This window comes from Schistocerca cancellata, chromosome 4, assembly GCF_023864275.1.
Source record: "Schistocerca cancellata isolate TAMUIC-IGC-003103 chromosome 4, iqSchCanc2.1, whole genome shotgun sequence".
In the NCBI taxonomy this organism is placed as follows: domain Eukaryota; kingdom Metazoa; phylum Arthropoda; class Insecta; order Orthoptera; family Acrididae; genus Schistocerca; species Schistocerca cancellata.
Genome location: NC_064629.1, coordinates 247495404 through 247519988, shown reverse-complemented (window position 1 = coordinate 247519988; position 24585 = coordinate 247495404). Strand labels below are relative to the sequence as shown.

The 24585-nt window shown below is 44.0% G+C and overlaps 1 protein-coding gene and 1 non-coding gene across 2 annotated transcripts in view; both read left to right on the top strand.

Annotated features, from left to right (window-relative positions):
• The window catches only part of LOC126184059 (uncharacterized), a 211081-nt gene that overhangs the window by 73151 nt on the left and 113345 nt on the right, over nt 1–24585 (top strand). The gene's annotated exons all lie outside the window — the stretch shown is intronic.
• Trnat-ugu (transfer RNA threonine (anticodon UGU)) lies at nt 23403–23476 on the top strand. Its single transcript has one exon. It is a non-coding gene; the product is annotated as a tRNA-Thr (tRNA).

Genomic DNA, 24585 nt, shown 5'->3' with positions numbered 1-24585 from the left:
CTACACTACAACTCTGATCTCTATAAATCTCAGATTCCTGTGAATTATATTATAGAAAAATCTGTTGTGGAAACAGAAATCCGTAATTCTGGAATATGTTAGACTTCTTATCAGCATTCTTGCAGAACAGCCCGTTTGTTCAGTAAACACTGAAATATCGTCTAATGGAGAACTGCGTTCTGTATACAAAGAAAGTTATTTAGTCACGACGGCAGACAATGATAATTGCATTACCGATTTCGAATGATCATTGCCATTCTTATTATGTGGCAGAATTACGCACTTCCTGTAGCTATTTATTTCAAATGAGTCGAAATGCACTGAAATGAAACTGAATAATAGATACTGATATTTCGCTGTTTTTTGGTGAATGGGATGACAGTTTAATAGTGTCACACTACGAGCTGGTTATAGCCAGTCCAAAACTGATTATCTCTGTATTGCGGCTTGCGTTAGTGGAGGTTTCCCACTATTTCAGCAGGGCGCAAGTCCAAGGGAGGGAGAGGGCAGGGTCACAGGGCCCGTAACCCCCCCTCCCCCCTCCAACATATTTCAGTAGAAATGTGTATATTTTTACTTATATCGGTTTCGAAATGTCACAGCTAACTTTCGGTCAACAAGGAATCATGAAAAGCAAAAACTGCATGCTACATTTAAAATAGGTTACTTTTTAATTGCTCATGTGAGATATGCTGCAAGCTTGCTATTTTCAGTTGTAATAATGAATTTTAAAAAATGGAAATGGTAATGTTAATCAGAACACAGGAAAGAGTTGTGACCTAAATAACAATAGATTTATTCATTCTTAACATCAAAAGATAAAAAAATGGCTAAAGGAACGTCACACAAACATTTTTATTTGACAAACGCTTTCACTAATATGGGGTCAATGGTAAACAAAGTGATCAGCTGGGGATCGACGCACGAGACTAACCAGGACACTAATCGCTTTATCTGACTTCATATACATGAATCCGGGATGTGACCCAAAAACTACGCTACTATCAAGCATCAGTACTCTACTATTCCATAAAGAAAAATATACTTCAAAAGAACAGGATGCTGAGAAGCATATATCGGAGCCCTACGCCGTAGCAGCGAATACTTTACCCTCCTGCTGGGCGGCACACCACGATGCATTTGGCGGCTGAAGTCATGGACAGCAGCAATCTTGTTATTAATGGCGCTCGCATGAAAAATGGAAGTACGCGGTCTTGCGTTCGGCTAATTTGGAACGCAGGTACTTACCTATAAGCCTCTGAAACCCCGGTGGATTTCAGTGTGCTGGTGGACCCGTTTGCTGGTCTGTCAAACCAATTTGACTCCGTCCCACGACTATGCGTGACAGAATATGTCAAATGTTTAAATGGTTGACCCAAAACAAATAAGTACACCCACGCATCACTCGTTGTGTGCGTGATGCTAGAAGCAGTACCTTTGATGGTTCAGAACGTTACTGGCACAGGTTCTAAGTGGCACACTTTCAAAGGTCACAAGTCTCACCGTTTTGGCAAAGACCTGCAGTTCTTTACTAGTGAAGCGCCAGTACAAGAGTGTCCTCTTCTCTTTCTCTCCACTTTAGTCAGCAGCTCAGTAGCAAAGCACATTTACATCTTAGACTACTCCCACTTTAGCACAAGCCAGTCACAAGCTGGAGCACTGCATTCGAAGATGGGAGATTGCCCCTTGCTCTGCATACACAGATTTGACCGATCAGAGACTTTAAAGTTAATTGGGAGAAAAGGGAAAAAAGATTCAATTTCGCATCCTCTTTCCCACGTCTTTATGCTGTGTCTTTTGCTAACAACATGACCTTGATGGAACCACAGCCCTCCATAAAAAATCATTATCTCCCCTGTTGTGTCCATTTCGAACTTTCCAAACAACGGCTATAAACTCGCTAAAAGCCCCGTGCCTTCACAAATATGTTTTGTAACAAAGTCTGGACGTCTGGGCGCCAGTGACCTGTCCCACAGAAATTCGCAGAAAGCTCACAGTCGTCTCATCGGCTTCCTGCCTAACTGGGGCTCATCCTCTGCTTTATTGCCGGCCTTCAATGCTCTGCCCACTGCAGCAGCGACTTCTGGACGCGGCTGCCGACCGACCGGCGACATCCAACGTGCGGGCTGCACAATGAGACCGCGGAACTTGGCAGTCCGCAAATGTCTTCACCCAGGTTCCGCCGAAAAACGCTCCCCTCGGCCCTAAGCCGCCGTACGCTTTTACTGCAGTCGTTTAAATAGGCACCCTATTCCTTTGAACGCAGATAAAGCTTACTGCTATTCCTTCACTAGAGCGCACAAGCTAGAGCGTTAACTACTGCCCACCATGATGTATGAAGTCAGATAGTATCCAGGTATAGAAACCAAGTAATAAAGATCAGCTTCCCTAAGAACATTACGCAGCATAACACCATATTGGAAGTGAGAGTGCCCTGCAATCTCTCAATGCAAGGTCTTTTTAAAGCTTGTACCTACTGGTTGGGAAGCTGGTCCCACTTATGTTCTTTCGATGACAGATTTGGGAATCTTGCTGAACCTTGTATTCCCTCAACATATTCTTATTTACTTATTCGTCCTCCAGAGTATGTACTATATCTATGCATCTAAAACACATGGTTACTAAGTACACTGAATTGTATGAAGAGAATACATAAATGCACATTTACAGATATAAGAGCTCAAGCTGTCACTGTTTTGTTCAAAATAAATTATTAACAAACAGATTTAGAAGTAAATTAGACAGTTGTGATTTATAAGTTCACACCATTGCTTAAATTGCATCACAAGCAAGACATAAAAATGAAAAACTCGTACCAATTAAAACCTCCAAATTTTTCCCAGTACTTTTAAGGAAATTAGCAATAAATTTATAAAAGCGAATGTCTGTAGCAAAACAGAAGAGAAGAAGCTGAGTGAAGGAGGTAGTATCTCACACTCAGCAGTGTCTCCAAAAAGTCCAACCTATAACAGACAAATTCGGGCCACGAAAACAAGATGTAGTTTACATTAACTTCCGATTTGGAATCACACTAAAATGCAGGAGAATTGTAAATTTTGATTCGATAGAGATGAAGAGGAAAAGAGATGTGTTGAAGCGGAGTGGAATGATGGTGGAAATCGTTGATCGGTACAAAATGTTTCTTCGTAAGCCACGGCTTTGTAGGAATTCGAAGTTGAAACACCGTATAATAACCACCTTTAGTTTGTAGGAATACGTTCCACATCTCTCGTCATTGACTTCTTCCATGGCTTTTGATCCAACGTAACTAGTCTGTATACCGCAATTTCAGATTAATAACAGCGTCTTTACGCAGGTTGCTTCGCTAATAAGTCAACTTTCTCATTACAGCGGATGGCAGCGTAGAACTGCATCCACGGAAAATGGGTGGTCTGTATTTTTATCTGCGGCGAAAATGAAAACAAGAGGGCTATTAGAAAACACTGGCCGCCCCGATAGCTGAGTGGTGCGAGCACGGTAACTCAGCGTGTTCGGTCAGACTGTTAGCTGCCCTCTGTAATAAAAAAAACTGAGTTCATGGATCAACGACGAACTGAAACGGGTGTCTTGGGACGTCCGCCCCGAGCAGATGCAACGAACTAAAAAAAACGAACAAAATGAGATTAAAACAACAAAAAAGTGGTAACGGATTGCCGTCCTACAGGCCAGGGTTCGATCCCCGGCTGGGTAGGGGTTTTTTCCGTTCAGGGACTGGGTGTTGAGTTGTCTTTATCATCATTTCATCCCCATCCGGCGCGCAGGTCGCCCATTATGGCGTCGAATGTAATAAAACCTGCACCGAGGCAGCCGGACCTGCCCCGTAAGGGGCCTCCCGGCCAATGACGCCAAACGCTCATTTCCATTTCCATTTCAAAACACTGACGTCTCCAGAAGGTATGAAATGCCTTATAACACGGTCCTCTGCTGCCGTTGACTCCACATGAAATTCAACGTGCAATATTGTTTCTGCAGACTCACTTTACAGCGTGTAGCCATGCTCAAGGTCAACATTTCGAGCACTTGGTATGACAGCTGTAATAATAAACACACAAAGCGTATGAGTTACGTGTTTGCTTACATTTGGTATAATAGGGCAGGCGTTTGTGGAACGTCTTCACCTGACGGCGAGACAGTGATTTACGGCGCTGCTATCTTGACACTATTTGACCAAGACCCTTCCATGTTATGTTGCTGAAGGAAACTTCTTTCAAATGCCGTAGAAAAAAGTACATAGTTCCATTAGGAAAAAAATCAAAGCCGGTGTCGTAATTCGGTGACTATACACGACAAAAATTGCCTGCGAACGTCTGGGAATTCACCATATTGTCCACGATAACTTGGCAGAAACCGCACCTATATGTATTTATTCATTCTGGATATATCTGGGGTGGCCTGTCTTAGCTGACTCACCTTGTATAACAGTTGGTTGTTTCATTCCATCTGCGGCGTTGATATGTCACCTCTGTATCTATTATCAGTTGAAGATGTAAAGAGCAACTGATAATAGATACAGAGGTGACATATCAAGCTAAAAACTAAACAAAGGTCCCTACACTACGCATACATTGATTACCAAAAAGCCTCTGATAGTGTACCCCACTCATGGTTACTACAGATATTGGAAATATACAAAGTAGATCCTAAATTGATACAGTTTCTAAACATAGTAATGAAAAACTGGAAAACCACACTTAATATCCAAACAAATTCAGATAACATCACATCACAGCCAATACAGATTAAGCGTGGAATATACCAAGGAGACTCATTAAGTCCTTTCTGGTTCTGTCTTGCTCTGAACCCACTATCCAACATGCTAAATAATACAAATTATGGATACAATATTACTGGAACATACCCACACAAAATCACACATTTGCTATACATGGATGATCTAAAACTACTGGCAGCAACAAATCAACAACTCAACCAATTACTAAAGATAACAGAAGTATTCAGCAATGATATAAATATGGCTTTTGGAACAGACAAATGTAAGAAAAATAGCATAGTCAAGGGAAAACACACTAAACAAGAAGATTACATATTGGATAACCACAGTGACTGCATAGAAGCGATGGAAAAAACAGATGCCTATAAATATCTAGGATACAGACAAAAACTAGGAATAGATAATACAAATATTAAAGAAGAACTAAGAGAAAAATATAGACAAAGACTAACAAAAATACTGAAAACAGAATTGACAGCAAGAAACAAGACAAAAGCTATAAATACTTATGCTATACCAGTATTGACCTACTCATTTGGAGTAGTGAAATGGAGTGACACAGACTTAGAAGCACTCAATACACTTACACGATCACAATGCCACAAATATAGAATACATCACATACATTCAGCAACAGAAAGATTCACATTAAGCAGAAAGGAAGGTGGAAGGGGATTTATAGATATAAAAAACCTACATTATGGACAGGTAGACAATTTAAGAAAATTCTTTCTAGAACGAGCAGAAACTAGCAAAATACACAAAGCAATCACTCATGTAAATACATCAGATACACCATTGCAATTTCATAACCACTTCTACAACCCTTTAGATCACATAACATCAACAGATACAAAGAAAGTAAATTGGAAAAAGAAAACACTACATGGCAAGCACCCGTATCATCTAACACAGCCACACATAGATCAAGACGCATCCAACACATGGCTAAGAAAAGACAATATATACAGTGAGACGGAAGGATTCATGATTGCAATACAGGATCAAACAATAAACACCAGATATTACAGCAAGCATATTATTAAAGATACCAATACCACAACAGATAAATGCAGACTTTGCAAACAACAAATAGAAACAGTAGATCACATCACAAGCGGATGTACAATACTAGCAAATACAGAATACCCCAGAAGACATGACAATGTAGCAAAAATAATACATCAACTACTTGCCATAAAACATAAACTAATAAAACAACACGTTCCCACATACAAGTACACACCACAAAATGTACTGGAGAATGATGAATACAAATTATACTGGAACAGAACGATTATAACAGATAAAACAATACCACATAACAAACCTGACATCATACTCACCAATAAAAAGAAGAAATTAACACAACTAATTGAAATATCCATACCCAACACAACAAATATACAGAAGAAAACAGGAGAAAAAATTGAAAAATACATCCAACTGGCTGAGGAAGTCAAGGACATGTGGCATCAGGATAAAGTCGACATTATACCAATTATACTATCAACTACAGGAGTCATACGTCACAATATCCACCAGTACATCAATGCAACACAGCTACATCCAAACATATATATACAACTACAAAAATCTGTAATTATTGATACATGTTCAATGACCCGAAAGTTCCTAAATGCAATATAACATATACCGTACAGTTAAAAGGAAGTCACGCTTGATCAAGGTCCGCGTCACTGTCCATTTTTGACCAGACATAACGTCTGAGAATAGAAAGAAATAATAATAATAATATACTGAATGAATGGATCAACGAAGAACCTGAACGGGTGTCATCGGACGTCCGCCCTGAACAAATTCAACGAACAATGTAGAAAAAAAGGAGACGAAAAATAAGAAAAAAATACTAATACAATAAACCATCGTCGAAGGAATTCCGAATTATGCCAGACTGTCCAAGAGATTAGTGTAATAGTGTACGTAATCATAAGCTCCATTAACGTCAAGAACACGTCGTCGACTGTTTGTTTCGTTTGAAAGGCTGTCGTGATATCCATTGCAAGGGAATACAGATTGCCCGTAGCCTCCTTACCTTTTCTGCATCCGTATTGACTCCGAGGCATCAAATTACTATTTTCAAGCCACCATTCCATTCTTCTTTTTATCATTCGCTCCGGTGTTTTTGCAACACATGACCACAACGCGATCGGTTGTCCAAAAATGTTCAAATGTGTGTGAATTCCTAAGGGACCAAACTGCTGAGGTCATCGGTCCCTAGATGTCCATGCTACTGAAACTTACTTAAAATAGCTTATGCTAAGAACAACATACGCACCCATGCCCGAGGCAGGATTCGAACCTCCTGCGGGAGGGGCAGCGCAATCCTTGACATGGCGCCTCTAACCGCGCGGCCACTCCGCGCAGCTGATCGGTTGTTATTTAGAGGACATATTAGGATATTTTCCTCTTTTTCAGAATTGGAATTATGACTCGCGTCGTCAGTGTTAACACGGGAACGTGTTGCATCCAATACCGGTTAAAATATTAAAGAAAAAATCTTTCGCTTAATGAATAATATCAATGCTAGGACAGCTGACACTCGATGATTTAAGCTTCGTTGAGATCATCTTGAGAGAATGGACGAAGTAGTATATGATGTGGACATCTTCAACAGGAGACGGATGCCTCAAGAAAGGGGTTGTGGGAAGAGTGGGCATATTGATACATTTAACTAACGAGGCTGTGGTAGTAGGAAGAGTGGAAGGCAGTCGTTGGCTATTTCTAATAGCTTTTGTTTTGTATCAGATGCTTGCCATGTTTGTAGAAGTTATCCAGTGTGGAATTCTGGCCATAAGTTTTCAAAGCAAGTCAGCGTCTTACAATTTCTTGAGAACATTCCATCAAGGAGGAGAATGTTGCTTCATAACTCTTTTTACTAAGGAATACTGACCTCCGCTGCGAATTCCTTAGCATTTGTTAAGGCTTGGCACGCATCTTCTGCCCGTAAGTCACGTCACATGTTTTCGTGTGTCTGTCGAACTGTATCCTAATGTTTGCTCGAGCTGGATTCCGCAGTTTTCCACTTACTATTAGCGTAACATATTTGTGTAGTATCCACGTTTATATTAACATGGAACTCTCTTGGGAGATGATCGGATCCGATGAAATCTGTTTTAACGTACCAGTTAGAAAGTTTATTAAAACAGGGGCTACAGAGTGCTACATCTCTTGCAGAACGTCTACTGAAAGGTGAATACAACATTGTAGAAGCTCTGTCGTTGACAATCACTGGACTATTATCTTCAATAATTGTCTGTCATGTCCCCTCCCAACGCTACATGATGGGGATTCAAGTCTCCACCTGTTATAAATGGAGGCCGATGCTGGCTTATTGTCTCCTGTCGTCTTCCAGGATACTGTTGTGGAGAGCTTTATACAACGAGACAACTGAAAAGGTTTTGTGAGCAGATTGTATCCACACAGCAACTAATTCGATGTCATTGTTTCTTACATTGAGAGGGTTAAGTAGATGCGGCAGCGAATGTTTTACCAATATAACAACGCCACCCTTCCCATTGAGAAGGTTCTCCCTTATTGTGAAATAATTTTTAAAATGAACAGTCTGCTGAGATTTGAACCATGTTCCACATAATAGGAATACTTCTGGCTAACTAATGAATAACTCTTTTTGCGAACTTCCTCTGTTGAAGTTGGCTGCTCTAGCGTTCCACTAAAATACTTTTATTGGTTTCATAATTTAGGCAGACAGAGGATGAAATATACCCTGTATGAGATGCCGGATATCGGTATCGTTCATAACACTGTTTTGTCGCATACTCTGGATTACAAAGTCAATAACATTTATTACCTTATCGATGAGTCCAGCGCGTACTGGAGGCTGTCATTGATTTTATAGTTGTGGAGGAGGTAACCTGTGAGCACCAGGTTGATTGGGATTCTGGCTTATAAGAGTGGCTGAATGTTGTGTAGCGTATACCAGGGTGCGGTACTGAGACCACTCACGTGCCGTGCTTGCTTCTCCGACTGTCGCCGGTAAGATCTGTGAGCGGTGTTTGCCTGCTGAGGCACATCTACAGATTGGGTTCGGTCCCTGCTTCCTTGCTGTTGACCCTGCTTGCTTGTGCCGGTCAGCGACGGGAAAAGTTGTGTGTCTCTTGAAAAACTGGAGCGCTGAAATTTGGCGGACCAGCAATGATCGGCGAAGGCAAGAAAAGTTATTTTCCGCAGTGACGGACATGGAAGTTGGCACGCGAGCAACAGTCAGCGCATTCCTGAAATGAATGTTATTGAACGTAGGTAGTGCTTGGGCTCGTCGCCGTATATGACATTCAGGATAGGACAGATTCGTGGATGAGTGTTTTCCCCTGTCACAGCGGCAATTAATGCACTGCCTGACATAATGATATGCAAAACATCTAGTTCCATGAATAGGCAAAACTTCCGGTAAAGTCTGAGAGTTAACAAGCAGGTCTGCGGTTTTACTATTTCTTCTTTATCATATCTATTCGTAAATCTGCGAAAATCCAAAACTGGAACGATAGATTGCACGACTTCCAAAGTCTCCGCTTCTTCAAGTTCTGTATCTACTTTTTTAATTACTTTCAGTTAGCGAACAACGAAAGAAGGAATGCAAACTTACATGTTTTTTAGACTTCACTGCTACAGTGTTGACTAAGAAATTAGGCTTGCCTGAAGTTTTCAATTCGACCTTAAATTTGGTTTTTCCAACAGAAGAGATATTAATTGCGACATTCTTGAGTATTGGTAAGGAAAAATGCAACCGTTTCCCTAGAGCCTTAGCGTGCAGACGACCTATGTTTTTATCCAAAAGTTCGTATAAACAACGTACGGTGACGTTTCACCGTGCCGTGAGAGTTCTCTCAGTCACTAGCAGCTGTGATCTGAAATCGTGCCCGATGACTCCACACCATAAAGTCACCAGTAACATCGCTGTTCCTCTCCAAAACATTAGAAGAATGAGACGTCTCCCTAACTCGCAGCCATCTTCGCCGACGATGGCCATTCGGGGTAGTGCAGAATTGCGATTCATCGGTGATCACATTGAGACGCCAATCATTAGCAGTCCATGCTTCACAGTCACAGCACCACTCCAAACTAGTTGTTTGTGGTGTGGTGTTAACGGTAGCCTGTGTATATGACGGTAAGTCCTTAGTCTGGGTGCTGCTAGTCTCCGACCAGTGGCGCGGGATGACACAGATTGTTACTGGGAGTCCATTACTTGTCCTCGTATGGCAGGTGCAGAATGGGAGGGATTACAGTGTGCCTTGGGCACAAGATGGCGACCATCCCTTGTGGATAGTCTACATCGTGATCGGTTTTTGACCAACAATAGTCTTGTGAAAATAGTTGTACAACTGACAGATTAGATTTTATGTTATTGTATTACTTTATCCGTATTACATTATTAGCATTAGATATACACTAGTACAATAAAAGCAACAGCCGAGCAGGAGAGCACGGCTTCAAGTTTCAAAAGGTCGGCCTTGGTGGCAGTTACTTCTTATGCGTTATAACATCGGTCGTCTTTCTTCTTCTTAATAAATCTTTCCCCTATTTCTTCTTCTCAGAAAGCAACTTTAATGAGAATAGCTTTAGATTAGCATCATTTTATTAATATTGATGTTGCAGAGCATAAACACTAAAACGTTTATCTGACTGACTGATTGAATTGGTGAGTTATTTATGTGCTGTAACCTAGCGCCAATGTGAAATTGCAAATGGAAATAAAACAGACCTGTCTGTGACCTAGATGGTAGGTCATATGCAAATAGCAAAGAATAAACAAAGATAGATTAAACATATGTATGGGCTGCTAATTTACAGATAAGTGTCTCTCTTTCTTTCGCTACTGCCTTAACCCGTATTGTGCGCAGGGTCGGCAGGGTTAAGTACGGATTTGGCACGGTCACCTTATGGGGTGGCCGGATGCGCTTCCTGCCGCCACCCCATACTCCCCGGCCCGGAATTAGTGTACCCCAGCTGTCTGCGTCTAGTGTAAATCGTGAAATAGTGTGAATGTGTTTCAAATGTCTGCGAGTCGTGTAACTGAGGTGGGACGTGGGGACCAGCCCGGTATTCACGTATTAGTATGTGGAAAACCGCCTAAAAACCACGGCACACCCGCCGTCGTCGTTAATCCGCCGGGCGGATTCGATCGGGGGCCGGCGCGCCTACCCGAGTCCAGGAAGCAGCGCGTTAGCGCTCTCGCCTATCCTGGCTGGTAATTTACAGATAAGCGTAGCTACTTAAATTTAGCAAAGGCAAGTACGTTGTAAGGTGTCGAGCTTGGTGATCTAGTGATAAAATGCGAGTTGGAGACAGTAAGGTCGTGGGATCGAATCCCGGTCAGATGCCGAATTTTTTTCGCTTGCTTTCACGCTAGGCTTCACATTTTACAAAGAGATGACTGAACATCACTCTCAGCCATTCAAGCCAAACGAATTTACATTTTTACCGTATGGGGTAAAAATGTAACGAACCCTGCGCAAAACAAGCTAGAAAACATTATGCGAGCTATGATTGCCACCGCTGACATTAAGAGACTTCAGCTGGATGTAACTAACGACTTGTATTTTGCTCAGGGAATCACCTCAAAGCGTTTGTCGCTGTAGATCAGCATCTGACTTTGACCTCTATACTCATTTCACACACAGTCCACCCAGTCCCAAGAGAGGTTTGTCTGAAAGGTGAAATGTCTCTCATGCACCGTTACTGACAAAGTGCTGGAAGTTAAACACTGGTTAAAGGTTTTTCAACGGCGAGGTCCTTGGATTCCGAGTTCGGATTAAGTGTGAAAGTCGGGCTTGTCATCCCGGCATTTGCCGTAAGCGATTTACAGAAATCGCCGAAAACTTAAATCTAAATGGCCAGACACGAGTCTGGTATCCTAATCGCTGCGCCACCTCCTTCACTGTATGAGGAAAGTACTTTGGGTGCAGACTGTGTCAGCAGCTCGCGGCTGTTCGTGTGTTTGCTAACCTTCAAAGCACACGGCTGGCCGGAGGTTGTGTATATTCCCAGGTCCCGCTGCCGGTAGAAACCTACTGGTACGTCCTACCGAGCTGGATGTGTGCTGACGAAGAGGGCATCACGTGTGTTTCGGAGAAAAACCGTGCACTCAGGGCAACAGAAAAATGTAACACTAACTACAAAAAGTAGCTGTCCGAGTATCTTTTAAAAAAATAATAAACAAAAAAAAATAAAACCACAGGGACAAATGTGAAAAGGACTCTCGCTCTGAGGGTTCCGTAAAAACTTTATTATGTGTATATTATTATTTAATGATAATAAAAATAATAATAATAATAATAATAATTTTGTGTGGCTCATTGGCCTGGTGCAAGTCATCTACATCATACTCCGCAAGTCACCTAATGGCGCGGGGCAGAGGGTACTTCTGGTACCACTAACTGAACCTCCCTACCTTGTTCCACTCACTAATGGCGCATGGGAAGAACGATTGTCAGTAAGCCTCTGCATTCGCTCTAATTTCTCAAATTTTCTCGTCGTGGTCATTTCGCGAGATGTATGTGGAAGGAAGTAACACGTCCCAATCTTCCCGAAAAGTGCTCTCTCGAAATTTCAATTGTAAACCTCTCCGCGATGAACAACGCCCCTCTTGTAACGTCTGCCACTGAAGTTTATTGAGCATCTTGGCATTTCTCGCGCGCCCATTAACGATCCCGTGACGAAACGCGCTGCTCCTCGTTCAATCTTCTCTATCTTTTCTACCAGCCTTATCTGGTAAGAACCACAGATTGGCGAACAACACTCAATAATCGGTCGAATAATCGCATTGTAAGCCACTTTCATCATGAATGAGTTACATTTACTTAACATTCTTCCTATGAATCTCACTCGAGCCTCTGATTTTGCCGCTATTTGTTATATGTGGTCATTCCTCTCCACATCAATCTGGATAGTTACTACTAGATATTTCAAATGGTTCAAATGGCTCTAGGCACTATGGGACTTAACATCTGAGGTCATCAGTCGCCTAGACTTAGAACTACTTATACCTAACTAACCTAAGGACATCACACACATCCATGCCCGAGGCAGGATTCGAACCTGCGACCGTAGCAGCATCGCAGTTCCGGACTGAAGCGCCTAGAACCGCTCGACCACTGCGGCCGGCTGGTTAGTAATACACAGGATTGTCAGAAACAGTCGGAAAAGCTTGTAAGGATGCTACAGCGTAGGTTGTGGTGAGACATAGTTCTTAAGAAAAAACCCAATACGTTGCGCTGCTGTGTGGTGTTCGAAAGGTGAACCAACACGATATAGAGTAAGTGGTCATATTGTTTTTTCTTGTCAGTGTAGGCTGTAAATCTAAGAACAAAACGTTCCCTGGTCTCGTCCTGCCAGATGCAATGGCTTTTTGCCTAGACTCCCTCGCGTCCGCGGTCAGAATCAACGCATTCCAAGTGATGAGCGGCACGTAGCATTTTACATGACGAAATATTAGACTAATTAGCAAGGAAATGTAAGTCGAATGACTTCTCGGCACTCTTACACTCGTAAAACGGTCTTAATAAGGGAAGACAGCCTCGTATTGGTCTGAGAGGCAGGACTAAAATTGTCACTATTGCAGTACCAATGACAAATGTGCACAATCTACCATCGCTCAAAAGGTTGCAAGATACGACCACTGGATTAGAAAACGTGCGTTGCTATCAGTCAATACATCGCCTTCTATTTGTTACTTGCATCCTCTACAGAAATCTTCACAAACACCAAGCAAGGTGTCAGTTCAGAGTTACGTACCTGGAGAATAACTCCTAATTGTAAGTCGAGCCACTTCCAGTTTCCACGGAAACAAATGCACTTAATTAAGTCTAATGAAACCTCACCAAGTCACCTCCACGTAGGCGGCAGCAGCAGCACGAACCAATACAAGGCCTTTGCCTATCAAAGACTGGCTTACTCAGTAAGCCACAACACTCCCTGACGAAGCTGAAAACTGATCAGATCTTCATACCTGCGCGCAGGACATACTAAAAAATTCTTGTAAGCATTTTGCACTGGAAGAATAGATTTGTCTGACTATTTGAGTCACTAGCTTCTGACATCGGAAACCTGTGATACTATCTGACGTTTCTTGAGTGTGGGATGCACGCTACTAATGTAGAGATGTGCCCAAAGAGCCAAAGTACAATGAAACTTTACTTATATATTCTTGTCTGCTCTGTCTTCGTTTACGCTAGCGTAGTGACGGGACGTTGCCTGGTCTGTCTTAACAGGGTATTACTGACGTAGCAGGGAAATTTTCATACCTGAACGTAGTCCATGGCTGGTGCACTCGTGATGACTTGGCGATTTGGATGCAGTGTGAGGCAACAGACCCCGACTGATGGGCCACTGACGGCACGCTTGGCGAATGTAACTCTGATTGAGGAACCGTGTAACAGTCGGCGTTAAGCCCAAAGAACAGTGAACTATAACTCCCGATTTCGATTAACTGGAGAATGACCCGGTATCATTGTATATAGCCAGGGAAGGTGTGATGGCGAGTGACTCACAGAGGCGACATAGTGGCGGCGATAGCTGCTCTGTATACAACGAGCGTAACGTCACCTGATGCCTCGGCAATACGATCTCCAGCACTTGTGTTGTTGGATTACTGGAAGGGCAGCAGCCAACGATACACTGTTGTGTGGTTGGTGGCTGGGTCGTGGAAGACAGCTGAAGGTATAGCAGCCCTCTTTCCGGAGGAGAAGATGATGGAGCCATCTTGCTGCGTGGTTGGCGCGTGTAACAAAGGCGACAGCCGACGATACAGCACTATCAAACAATACCTCAGTTTTAGAGTGCCCATGACTCACCTCTTACACCTAGGAGGGTTGTCAGCCAACTTTCAGCCAATCAGGCCTTTTGACTCAAAGGACAGTCCTGCCTCCTGGCAGCCCACAGACGAAAGGGAAATGAAAAAAAAATTGTAGCTTCTTTCTTATATTTTGTGTATCTAAGAGTTGTTAGACGAATTCTATTTGCTGACTGGGCAGGTATCTACAATTTCATTTTTGCAATGTGTAGGTGGAGTTAGCCGGAACAAATACTTTTTGTCTTGTTTTTATTACGGCACAAAAGGTTTGCTTCTCACTGCAAACGAAATGCTTTTAATGTGAAATTTCATACAAGGTCAGTTTGAAGGGAGTCTAGTCTGAAGTTAAGGGTTAACTATACAGCAAAACACAAACAATAAGCATTATTGGAGCAACGACTGAATAGCGATGCTTCATGAAGGTAACACACACACACCACTAACGTAAGTGGTCTTAAAAAACTAGTAACGCTAACCTATGTAACGGCATCAAATGTAAGCTATTATTCTGTAATAAACGGTTATTATGTAATAAATTGTTATAATCAGTGCAAGACTTTGTGCTCACCCTGTACATCTCACGTAAGGACCGCGAAGACTAGACAAGGGAAATCAGGGCTCGTATGAAGGCATATCGACAATGGTTTCTCCCTCGCTCCATTTGCGAGTGGAACAGAAAGGGAAATGTCTAACAATTGTACAAGGTACCTTCCACCTTGTAGCGTATGGTGGTTTGAGGAGTCTCTTTGTGGATTTAGATGTAGGTAACCCACGTTACAGCTGCCAGAGGACACTGGTACTGGATGTATTTTAAAATTTCAAATCACACTGTTCTATTAGGTATATATAGTAGATATTACACAGTCCATTCACATTAATGTGACCACTGCCTACGTTCGACGCCAACGTCACTCATAGATGGCTGGTGGCAGAGCAGCAGTGAAGGTTATACCTAGAAAGAGTGTTGGGGGATGCGGAAACAGTACAGTCATTGTCGTAATGGCGAACCGGAGCGATTTATCTAACGTCAAAAAACGCTTGATTATTGGCTTCGAGCCAATGTTGGAAGCGTTTCCGATATAGCTAAGTCTGTAAACTATTCACATGCCACCGTAGTTGAAGTATACCGTGCGTGGCAAAATGGCGCTATCCAAAATCAATGCTGAGTCACCTATGGTGCACCATGGGCCAGAGATGTCAGGGGGAACAATTGCTGCAGAGGTGTGTATGGGCGAACAGAAGTGCAACTGTTGAGCCACTGACCGCCCAGATGAACAAAGGGGCTACCAACAGTGTCTCCTCGACGACCTTTCAGCGAACGTTGCTGCGTATGTGCCTTCGCCTGGTTCATGCACCCATGCTGACTGCTGTTCGTCGGTGACAAAAGCTGGAATTGGCACACCAATAGCACAACAGGACTTCCACTAAGTGGTGACAGGTGGCCTTTCCAGATGAATCATGTTTTGTGCTCCATCAGATTGGCAGGTTCGGCGTCAAACGTCTGGAAGAGAACAAGGAGGTTTAACACTCCCCTTGCGTTAGCAAGACCGGCCACAGAACCTGTTGGTAGATCGTCTGAAATCGGCGAGGTTGATGATGGAGACATGCACGGCCGTTGTATCTCGCTGTGGGTACCGGGTATACGTTGACCTGTGTCTTTCAGATGATGATGTTCCCTCTGCACAGTAGAAGTCTTGGTCATGGATTCGCCAAACTCAGGATCTAGTTGAAAGCTGTAACGGTGTAGAATGGTGTGAGGTCTGACAGGAGTTAGTAGTCGAATAATAGCGAGCACGTTCTTTTTGAAGGGATGGCATTTCTTTATTCTAGTAATTTTCTTTGTGGTGGTTTACAAAACAGGTTTACACAATCGCTTATCCTCCTTCTGCGCCGTATGCAGATTACAACGGTCTTAAACTCGCATATCGCACCAAAATAGTGACGGCTACATTTAACAGACTCTAAACAGCGCCACAGTTTAAAGGATAAGGCATACTCTACAGTTATCAGCAGGACCTACGGTCGACACGCAACCGCTCAGCTTCGCCATACCTTTCCGACTGCCGCTTTGTTACCTTGGCACAGGGTAGAGAAGTGCTTCCATGTGTTTTGGGACAATCACAGCTCTCCGTTTTGACTTCTGGGATCGACCAGCGGCCGTCTTCTTACGTGGCTGATGTATTTCCACGTCACCAGGGACGCTACGTAGCAAGCGCTCTGTCCTCCAGTTTATTTACCCTCTCTCTCACACAATCCAGTGGCAACATGTTCCCCAACACTGCGTAATCTTAGTTATCACTCACCGAGTACCCTCAATTAACATAATCATTATAGAAGGAGCGCTATGTTCTAGGAAATGTTTTCGTGGTATTCCCTGAGTGACCTCGTCATTCTAGAAGGCACAATGGATCAACACAAGTATGCATCTGTCCTTGGGGACCATGTTCACCCCTGCATGCAGTTTGTTTTCCTTCGGCATGATGACCGAGCGAGTTGGCGCAGTGGTTAGCTCACTGGACTCGCATTCTGGAGGACGATGGTTTAAATACGCGTCTGGCCACCCTGATTTATGTTTTCCGTGATTTCCCTAAATCGCTTCAGGCAAATGTCGTATGGTTCCTTTGAAAGGGCATGGCCGAATTTCTTCCCCATCCTTTCCTAATCCGATGGGACTGATGACCCCACTGTTTGGTTCCCTCCTGCAAATCAACCAACCAATTTTTGATATGATGGCATCTACCAGCAGGACAATACAACTTACCACACAGCTCGCAGTGTACGTGCGCGATTTGAGGAGCACCAGAATGAGTTTATCGAACTCCCCTGGCCCCCAAACTGTCCGTATTTGAACTGAATCGAGAATCTGTAGGACCACCTTGATTCTGTTCATGCCGTGGATCCTCAACCGAGAAACCTAGCACAGGTAGCCTCGGCACTCGAGTCTGCATCCCTATTGGTATCCTCCATAACTTTACTGACTCTCTTCCAGCACGTCTTGCAGCGTTCTGCACTGCAAAAAGGGTTATTCAGACATTTGGAAGGCTGCAGTGACTCTTGTCAAAACCACACAAATTACCAAAATGTCTTCTTCAGTGCTTTAAACAGCTTAGATTTAATTAATAACTATTGATTAATTATAGGTGTACCATTCTCACTGTCCATCTGAGTCCAATTATAGATGTACCTGTATCCTTGTCCATCAGTTTAAATCGGTCAGATTTTAATTAAAACAGAGAGCATTTTTTCTTCGCTTAGTACGAAAACGGAATATAACATAAAATGATAATATTGTTACAAAGTATCTTTTACCCATCACTGTACAGTAGCGGAGTACATACGTATATGTAGTTGTGTCCTGATATTCAACTTTCTTCGCAGAAAGAGTACTTCATCATAGAAAACAAAATATACTGGGTTACAGTTCTGTTGCATGGCCCCATCAGTCAAAAACGTTTAGAGACTGGATTAATAAAAACTAGAGAAAAGTTTAGATAGTAGTTTCAATGCTTCAAATGTTCTATATGGCCTCCCCACGCCCCCCACTTGGGTGCAACGCACAGAGCGTTCATAAAATCACGTGAAACCGTCAGGAAAGTTCTTTGGGATATTATTCAGTTCGAGCGTCACAAGGAGGTGAATGTTAGTTATGTCATGGAAGCGTTAACACTTCATGTGAGTTTCTGCAGTTCCTCGCTTTGTGGTAGGTACATATTGCTAACGCCAAGCGACGGAACCCGTGATATTTTTTCCAGAAAATACACTCCTGGAAATTGAAATAAGAACACCGTGAATTCATTTTCCCAGGAAGGGGAAACTTTATTGACACATTCCTGGGGTCAGATACATCACATGATCACACTGACAGAACCACAGGCACATAGACACAGGCAACAGAGCATGCACAATGTCGGCACTAGTACAGTGTATATCCACCTTTCGCAGCAATGCAGGCTGCTATTCTCCCATGGAGACGATCGTAGAGATGCTGGATGTAGTCCTGTGGAACGGCTTGCCATGCCATTTCCACCTGGCGCCTCAGTTGGACCAGCGTTCGTGCTGGACGTGCAGACCGCGTGAGACGACGCTTCATCCAGTCCCAAACATGCTCAATGGGGGACAGATCCGGAGATATTGCTGGCCAGGGTAGTTGACTTACACCTTCTAGAGCACGTTGGGTGGCACGGGATACATGCGGACGTGCATTGTCCTGTTGGAACAGCAAGTTCCCTTGCCGGTCTAGGAATGGTAGAACGATGGGTTCGATGACGGTTTGGATGTACCGTGCACTATTCAGTGTCCCCTCGACGATCACCAGTGGTGTACGGCCAGTGTAGGAGATCGCTCCCCACACCATGATGCCGGGTGTTGGCCCTGTGTGCCTCGGTCGTATGCAGTCCTGATTGTGGCGCTCACCTGCACGGCGCCAAACACGCATACGACAATCATTGGCACCAAGGCAGCAGCGACTCTCATCGCTGAAGACGACACGTCTCCATTCGTCCCTCCATTCACGCCTGTCGCGACACCACTGGAGGCAGGCTGCACGATGTTGGGGCGTGAGCGGAAGACGGCCTAACGGTGTGCGGGACCGTAGCCCAGCTTCATGTAGACGGTTGCGAATGGTCCTCGCCGATACCCCAGGAGCAACAGTGTCCCTAATTTGCTGGGAAGTGGCGGTGCGGTCCCCTACGGCACTGCGTAGGATCCTACGGTCTTGGCGTGCATCCGTGCGTCGCTGCGGTCCGGTCCCAGGTCGACGGGCACGTGCACCTTCCGCCGACCACTGGCGACAACATCGATGTACTGTGGAGACCTCACGCCCCACGTGTTGAGCAATTCGGCGGTACGTCCACCCGGCCTCCCGCATGCCCACTATACGCCCTCGCTCAAAGTCCGTCAACTGCACATACGGTTCACGTCCACGCTGTCGCGGCATGCTACCAGTGTTAAAGACTGCGATGGAGCTCCGTATGCCACGGCAAACTGGCTGACACTGACGGCGGCGGTGCACAAATGCTGCGCAGCTAGCGCCATTCGACGGCCAACACCGCGGTTCCTGGTGTGTCCGCTGTGCCGTGCGTGTGTTCATTGCTTGTACAGCCCTCTCGCAGTGTCCGGAGCAAGTATGGTGGGTCTGACACACCGGTGTCAATGTGTTCTTTTTTCCATTTCCAGGAATGTAACTGTCCGCATTTTGCGTTTCAGTCAAGTCGCGGCAGGCGTGCATGCGTCGTTGTATTTGTTCGGGAGGGAAGGTGTGTGGGACAAATCTTATATACCTTTTTTCTCTACTTCAAAGTATTCTGAAGAAAGGCTCGAACATTAGATTTAGAAACACACATCAACAATAGCTTTGTATCACCCTTTCATTTCGAAGTTCGTGGCACAGAAAACAAAAATTGGCTCTGATGACATAATCATCTGCAGTGTGTCCCGATCACCAATTAAAGAAACATTCCGGTAGCGACAAAATCGCCTGTTTCCCATGAGTGGTTTTTCTCAGCAATCTTGAGCAACGTCAATACGTGGTGGAACACCCCCGTGGCATGCTATGGCTCTGAGCACTCTGGGACTTAACTTCTGAGGTCATCAATCCCCTAGAACTTAGAACTACTTAAACCTAACTAACCTAAGGACATCACACACATCCATGCCCAAGGCAGGATTCGAACCTACGACCGTAGCGGTCGCGCGGTTCCAGACTGAAGCGCCTAGAAACGCTCGGCCACCCCGGCCAGCCGTGGCATGCTATCAATCATATCATCATGCCAGCCCTGGTCCAGATTATCTCACTCGTCAATGGCAATTCTGCGTAAGTAGTGAAGATTACGTGGTTGTTGTCGACGTCCAAAAACAGCTCATCTCAATCTATCCCACACATGCTAGATTCGGTTCATGCCTGGGGATCATTCAGGCCACTCCATTCTGGTGATCCTAGCATCCTGAAGGAACGTGTTCACGAGAACAACAGGACGAGCGCACGATTTATCATCCATCAAGGCGAACGGCTAACAAAATTTTGGCGATATGACCCCACAATTGACTGTAGAATCTTCTCTCCCTCTACATTAGAGTACAGAGATTGCCCTTAACATCCACGAGACGTATACGGTAGCCCCATGTAATGTCACTTCAGAAAATGACTCCACCATCACTTTGTTACACATGTGTGACAGTGTTGGAGGCGTTCGATATTGCCAGCTTGCCTCCAAAAATGTTTGCGATTATCAGGGTGCAAAAAGATCCGAAATTTGTCTGCAAACAACACCTGACGCCAATCCTGGGGCGTCCGTTCTCTATTATTTCTTGTCCATCTGTAACGGAGTTCATTGGGTTGTGATGATCTACATGGTGCGGGCTATGGTCGTCGGGAGTGGAAATTCGCACCGTGTAGTCGTCTCCCAACACTTTAATGCGATACATGACGTCCTGCAGCCTCTTCGTACTCCGAATTTAGTTCTGGAGCACTCAGACCACGGTTCCTTTGACTCAAAAGTCGTAGACATCGATCATCCTGCCCACTTGTAGAATGTGGACGGTCTGCGAGGTGTAAGTCCTCAACACCATCTGTCGATTGGTACCGATTGCATCCCAACACCACATAACTTTGACTCCTCAAATTCCTTGGTTAACGAGAACAAGCGTTCTCCCCATAACGTGATGGTGCAACCCGATCATTGGTCGCGATTGTCGATCGTGGTATGACAGATATTCACCCTACTGTTCTACAGACGTCTCTGATGTGTAGCAAACGTTGCGTTACTTTCAACTGAAATGCTGGAATCCATTCGAGTGCTGCGTTCTACCCATAAGTAGTGCTCATGGTAACTATGTGTTTATTTACATACAACGGCAGGCGTAACCTTCCGATCGGTACGGGAACAGTTACAATAGCAACGCACGTGCACGACATATCAGGGTGATAAAAACTGTTTGCTGACATGTGTATGTTGCTCCATTACGATTTGTTTCAAGCTGCCACCATATTTGCTGAGCTGACGTCGCTTGTATGTCAGAAACAAAATCAATATCGGATCCTTTTGGATTGACGACATAAGCAATGGTTACGAGTATCTGATACTTGAAAAGTAGTTCATTTAAGATCTTAGCATATTACAGACGTACTCCAAGTATTGGACTCAACTTCCCTTAGTAAAACAATTACAATATTGCAAAAGTAGCCTTAAAATCGAAGCAATTAATACTAAATGTCATTTTCATTTTTACTAACCTATTTATCCTCCTTGATATACTCTTTCAAATTTTCACAAGATTTTTCTATTGAAATAGCGTTATTCCATATATCAACTTACTTTTGAATCAGTTTTTCCTGTGTTATAACTACAGATTTCTTGATTTTTCTCTTCGCAACACCCCATATGTTTCTATGTGGTTTATATCAGGAATTTTTCCAAGCCAGAACGAAACTCTCAGTTAACTTTCTTCCAATAGCCTGGGTACACTCTTTGATTAGTGATATTGCGCACTGTCATGTATGATGATGCCAACTTCAGTAGGGCACCACTTACTGATTTGTGGTAACATTTTCTTGTACTGTCCCTGCTTCAATGTGCCTTCATCAATATGCAGATTGGCAGTTTCCTTAACAGACTTCACACAGTACACCATTACTGATGCTGGATGCTTTTCATACAGTGTTGAAAGTAGTGGAACAAATAGAGAACAAGCACAATTTGTTGGTGCAGGTTGCACACGAGTACATTCAGGAGCAAGACTATTTTTATGCTAACTGATTTATGAACCCCAGTAGATAATCAGTCGTTATGAGAAACCCCATGCCTGTCCCCTCCACTTGATTTATGATCCCCACCTGGGGATAACACACCCTTCTGAGAAAACCCTCCTGCCCTTCCCCAACCCCCCTTCCCCTTAACCTATCGCACTACTTTTCCCCCTAACCCTCCCACTCTGGGAAATCACCAGCCTTCCTCTCCCCCATTTCCCCCCAAACCCCAGAACAAACTGGTGGGTAAACCACCAGTCTGTGCAGAGCTGTTGCTGTGGAAGGTGCAAATATTACCCTGTCCAGCAACTACACATCCTAATTACATAATACACTGCTGCCGAATGGAGGAGTTGTCTTGTTGGAAAATATCAGAGTGTGTGCTCACATTCACATGGAGGGGTTGACTGAGCTAATGCACAATGCCACCACCAGTGGATACATCACCCCCTCCCCACACCTTGCCCCCTCCTACCCCAACCCTACCAGAAAAAAGTTGAGGGAAAAATCGCTCAGCCTGTGCTGAGCTGGTGTACTGGAAGGATCCCATTGCAGGAAATACAACTACTTTGATATTCAGTACTGGGAAATTCCTGTAAAAACACATCTCTCTCTCTCTCTCTCTCTCTCTCTCTCTCTCTCTCTCTCTCTCTCTCTCTCTCTCTCCAGTAGTTACTTCCTGACCAGCGAACATCTGTTGCATGCCACCAGAAACCACACTAAGCCCTCTTTTGTGCTCACGAAACTAGCAGATACCTGGTAAATCCCCAGCCCTCCACAAAATGCTGGGCTGTGGTTGTCTTGGAAACAGTGCAAATGGACTACCAAATTTATTGACTAATTAATTAACTCGACACCAGGAAAGAACAGATACCATCTTCATATAGTTAAAGCTAACTGGCCATTGACCTTCTTCTTCTGTGCATATGCACACGTACTACCCGAACTCTTACAGGACTTGGTAAGATTGTCTGCCACGAGTAATGAGTGTAATGGGCAGGGGCACAATGAATGTAGTATGTGGACATTAAGTTGGGAATGTGGGTCTCACAGGGAGCATGCATGGCATAAATCCCTGCAGTCACACATCCTCTATGGCCTCGGTGGCTCAGATGGATAGAGCATCTGCCATGTAAGCAGGAGATCCTGGGTTCGAGTCCTGGTCGGGACACACATTTTCAACTGTCCCTGTTGGTGTATATCAACGCCTGTTGACAGTGTAGGGTCTTGATTTAATTATCATTTCATTCTAGAGCGCTGCATGGTCACCGATGGTATCTGTTCTTTTGGACATCTCCAAAAGAACAGATGCAGTCTTCATATAGTTAAGGCTAACAGGCCATTGACCTTCTTCTTCTGTGCAGATACACACATATTGCCAAAACTTTTATGGGACTTGGTAAGATTGTCTGCCGCGAGTAATGAGTGTAATGGGCAGGGGCACTACGAATGTAGTGTGTGGACATTAAGTTGGGAATGTGGGTCTCATGAGGTGCATGCAAGGGATAAATCGCTGGAGTCACACTATCCTATGTGCCCTCGGTGGCTCAGATGGGTAGAGCATCTGCCATGTAAGCAGGAGATCCTGGGTTTGAGTCCTGCTTGGGCACACATTTTCAACTGACCCCGTTGAAGTATATCAATGCCTGTTGACAGCATAGGGTCTTGATTTAATTATCATTTCATACAGTGAATGATGCAATCAGAAGGGTTTTTGCCAGATGTTTAGCGTGATATGTAACAGTTTAATTACGTGCAGTGACTGTTTTATATTGATGTCGATCTCGTGACAGTATTCTTTGTGCAATCAGAAAAAAGCAACCTATTTATGTATGTAGTTACTTCTTTTTTGATGTATTTTACAAGGCCTACATCATCCAAAATTAAATAAACAGCAGGGAATGATGAGAAACTTCCTGGCAGATTAAAACTGTGTGCCCGACCGAGACTCGAACTCGGGACCTTTGCCTTTCGCAGGCATTCCAGGGAATGATGAGCTTTTCGTGCTATATAAAGAGTTCCAATCCCTGTGAATTGGTATGCAAATTGAATTTTGTAAATAAACAATGCTTTATTATGCCCTCTGCATGTAGTTGAATTTTCTGTCAAGAGATCCTTCCAGTCCACCAGCTCAGTACAAACTGAACGATTTTTCCCGCCATTTTTTTTTAGGATGGATTGGGTGGGAGGGGAAGGGGTTGGGCTGTGGGATATCCTCTGGTGATGGCATTGTGCACTAGTTCAGTCGATCCCTGCACATCAAGGTGGACACACACATGA